Source organism: Mugil cephalus, chromosome 18, assembly GCF_022458985.1.
Source record: "Mugil cephalus isolate CIBA_MC_2020 chromosome 18, CIBA_Mcephalus_1.1, whole genome shotgun sequence".
NCBI lineage: Eukaryota > Metazoa > Chordata > Actinopteri > Mugiliformes > Mugilidae > Mugil > Mugil cephalus.
In genome coordinates, this window is record NC_061787.1 from 1510490 (window position 1) to 1515324 (window position 4835).

Below are 4835 nucleotides of genomic sequence, written 5' to 3' on the forward strand. Positions count from 1 at the left end.
GATTAGATTTAAATTAAAAATAAACTCTTAATATTTATCTATATTTTATTTTAGAGTCTGTACACGAACCATTTAACTCTATTTCCATGACATCTCAGTGAACCATGTCAGCTGATCATCAACAGCTTCTAAATGGACCTGAAATCATTTTGTCAAGTTTAAAGTCAAATATGTGTATAATACAGTAAATCTAAATGGTTTCTAAAATATTATTATTATCATTATTTATGTTAGATCCATATAGTTTCAGCTCCAGGTGACACTCTTGTAAAGTCTGCAGCTCTGTAAATGAAGATTTAATTTGATCATCTGGATTTAAAAGCAGAGGAAGACGTGGGTCTAAATATGAACCTCAGAGCACGTTTAGAACCAGAGCCAGGCTCAAAGTGGATTTTAGAGAATTCAAATAAAATTTGTCACCACAAAGACGCTAAACTGTTCATGTATTCTCCATAAATAACCTTATAATGGGGCAGTTTTCCAAGCACCGACCAAGATGAAGAAAATAAATGATGAGTCCACTAACGACATCCTTCCACTTCTTCTTCTCTGAACAGAACGAGCTCTTAACTCTAAACCGTTTTTGTATCTTTTCCTTTTTGTTTTGTATCCGGTGCCATGAGGAAAATATTTGATCATTTTTAGCTTTTGCAGTTTCTTTTTTTTTTTTTTACTACATGTTTTTGTCTGTGTTGACCGGTGCTGTTTAAAGAGTCATGTCACATATTCCTCCTAGAGGCTTCAGTCCTCTTTGGTTTCCAGCTGTGTTCATGTGGACGATGACGATGCTCCGGACTTCCACGACGTCTGGACGTTAAATGATAAGCTCTGTAACCATAGGAACGGGTTTGTAAATGAATGAATGTCCCGTATACTGTAAATAAATAAATGAAAACATTTCAAAACGGTGACAAGTCGTTGCTTCTGTTTGTGATCAGAGGACAGAATGAAACATCTGGAGCAAGAGGTCAGAGGTCATTTAATTCAACAACATCTACGGGTGACACGAGGATTATTATTAGATTTTATTCTTGTCTTGTTCTTATCTGGCGTTAATGAAGAAATTAAACCTGATAAAAGAACAACTCTTGTTCTTCAGCTTTACCTCGAGTCACCACTAGATGGCAGCAACACATCAGAGACCACAGAGCCGTTTATCATAGAGAGTCTGTCCAACCAGGGAATGGAGCGTCTGAGCTGTCCCTCTATGCTGATTGGTTCTGAGCTGTCCCTCTATGCTGATTGGTTCTGAGCTGTCCCTCTATGCTGATTGGTTCTGAGCTGGTCACGTGTTCCATGGGCGCCATGTTGGACACATCTAACCAATGTTCACCCATAGAGAAGTGGCAATAACAGAGAATAAAGCTGAGAAAGTTATGGAGGAGAAGATTAAAAGGAAGAACTGGATGTCAGCTGGTTTCTCTCTATTGTGTGATGAGGTAAATGTCAATGTCTCTCTTTGACGTTTGTTCAGGTTTTATATAGAAAAATAAAGTGACACCATCATTAATGTGAACCTTGATCTCTGCGGTGAGTTCACTGACTGTGTTAAAGGATTGACCAGTGTCTGTGGTGAGTTCATGGTCTGTTAAACCAGTGAGACGATTAGTTTAGATGAAATTATTAAAAATAAACTTCTTAAATCTTTGATTTTGGCAACTTTTTAATATTTGACTTCAGCAAAGGAGTTATTTCTATTAGACTCAAAGAATCCACTTTATTCTCTAAATTCATTTGAATGATTCATTTCTGCATCACTCTTTTCTGTCTCCAGTTTCTAATTGATTTCTACAACATGTTCTTCATTCAAGTCTTCCTCCCTTAGAATCAGATCACTCTGAAGCATGTGTTGTTTCTCCTCTGCTTTAGTTTGGGATTCTCTTCATGTTTGATGCTGACCACATTGGTCTGGTTCCTCTCAGGGCCAGAGTGAAACACTGTTCTCTAATGACGTCCTGAATTTACCTGCACAGTCTGATCCAGCCCAGAGATAAACTCACTACCTGGACATGGAGAGAGGAGGAGCTCACCTGAGCAGGTGATCAGGTTTCATGAGGAGAGGGAGTGAACTCTGAGGAGTGTGTCTCCTTAAAGACTTGTTGGTCCTGATTCTTGTCATGGTCCATGTCTCAGACTGACTCCATTAGAGGAGGATGAGAAGGACCACATGTCATTCTAGACCAGGGCTGTTAAACTCATTTTAGTTGGGGGGCCACATACAGCCCAGTCTGATCCATATCCATATTTATTCCATTTGTTTTAGTGTAAAGAAGAACTTCTTTCATACCAAACTCTATCCAGCTGTACAATAGCTCACCTTTCTCTGAGAGTTAACTCCATGTTAATGGACACTATTACACCTGACTATTATTTCTATGTAGATACTGTAGATTCTTCATCTCATTTTACTAATAATATTATTTATTTTAATCCTGTTTTATTTTGTCTTGTGGTTCTTATTTCTTGTATTTCTTTTTATCTCTCACCTGTTCTATGAAGGCAGAGGAGATGAAACCTTGTTCACATTCACATCATTTTATTGAAACACGATTTTGAGAAAGAAATGAACGCACACACGCACACACACACACACACTCACACACACACGCACACACGCACACACACACACACACACACACACACACACACACACACACACACCATGTGGTTTCCTGTTTAGTTGCTGCGTGAAGAAGGAAGTGAAAGTGAAAGTTTGTTCAGTTTGTTCAGACGCCATTTTGATTGACAGTAGAAGGAGGAAACTAAAGACTGAAGCGAGGTGAGAGTTAATATTCTTCTTCTTCTTCTTTAAAACTTTGGTTCAAGAATCAATAATCCTTTATTTACATCATGTGAGAACATGAGGGTTCATTTTTTATTTCATTTTATTTTATCTTGGGGCTGTGTGCGTCGAGGGGAGGAGAGGAAGTTGATTTGTCAGCTCTGAGTAAGAAACTGTCTCTAGCGCTTTGACACTGAAAATATGGCGTTAACGTGTGTTTTGTGACCAGGATCGGTCTCCTTGGTGGGCTCTACCAGCAGTGGTGGGTCTGACCTCCCGCTCTGAGACTGGGGGACAGTTGTTTTTCTCTTACGTCATCGTGTTACAGCGCAGACTGGAAAATGTGGGAACCGCTGCCATGGTCGATAAAAAGGTGTGGCAGAAACAGGGTTCCTACGAAAGTATGGAAAAGTATGGAATTTGATTATGTAAATGTCCCTGTCTGGAAAAGTATGGAAAGTGAAAACTAGTTTCCAAGACTGTTCCCACTGTTCACTATTTCTAAGACTAATTATATTTGGTCTTTGTCTGCTGTATTTTTTCCTCCGTCAGCGCTTGAATCTGTTCTTGTTCGCTGCTCTTACTCTCATTAAAAACTATCGATATAAACACATATAGATGTATATGTATCTATGATTAAATACTATTTACTGCTGCACTTCCACTCCTGTCCAGAGAATACCATTGTAGTACATTGGTGGTGGGGGGCGCTGTTGAGCTCCTTCCAGCACAGATCCTGTGAGGTGAAGAAGACCAGCAGCTCGTGAGAGTCATAGACATGATATAAACACACACTCACCGGCCACTTTATTAGGTACACCTTGCTAGTAAAAGGTTGGATCCTTTTTCCTTCAGAACTGCCTTAATTCTTGGTGTCAGACTTTCAACAAGGTGTTGGAAACATTCCTCAGAGGTTTTGGTCCATATTGACATGATAACATCACACAGTTGATATCTGATCACATCTATGATGAGAATCTCCCGTTCCTCCACATCCAAAGGTTCCTCTATTGCAGGGTTCTCAACCTTTTGCAATTGTAATTAGTTAAAAGTTTTATTTGCCTAAATATTTTCCTGTATTTGATCATAATCAACCAAAGGAAAAATTACAAAGTTATTCAATGATTATGACATTTCAAGAATAAAGCAGTACCAGCCCTGTATTTACTTGGTATCTGATCGATACCAAAACCCCCAGGATCACCCACCCCTAATGGGTGGACCAAAACTCTCAAACCTGGAGTACTGGAACTGAAGTTGATGTAAACTCACTGAGTGTCTCTGGTTTATCTCTCAGACTGACTGAAGGCCAGAAGATGGAGGAAGAGGAGAACAGAGTCAGCTGTCTGTCTATGAAGAGTCACTGGTCCATACATTTTCCTCCATACTTCAGTGGAGAACCTCGACCCTCAGACACAAAGTAAGAGAACTACTACTAACTTGTTCATGACTCATTTTGTCAGTTCCAGGATATTTTCTGTCTCTGTTTGTTTTAATTATGTTCACTGAAATATTGTGAAAAGGTTTTTGTGACTCAAATAGAAATAATGAGTCGTGTCTTCCTCTCAGCTTCTCTGGCAGCTGTCAGCCTCCTTGAAAAGCTTTAATCTAATGAAGCTAAATATGAAACCATCTCATTTCTGCAGCATGTGTAGTTTTTTGTTTACTGCTTCTGAAATAACCTTTATCAGTGATTGATGAAAATAAATGAGAATAAACCACATTTGTTTCTGCAGCGGTCAGTACCACAGACAGAGAGCAGAGTCTACAGTATCCAGCTGTCTGTCTATGAAGAGTGACTGGTCCATGCATTTTCCTCCAGACTTCAGTGGAGAACCACGACCCTCAGATACAAAGTAAGAGAACTACTACTAACTTGTTCACGACTCATATTAATCACTTCTGTCAGTTCCAGGGTATTTTCTGTCCCCAGTGGTTGATTGAGTTTAACTGAAGTGTATTATTTATTCCAGCTGTTAACCAAAGTTTATTCAGGTTACAGTTTTAAAAAAGAAGGGGTCTCAGAGACTACAACCCCAGCTTAAATTTGGGG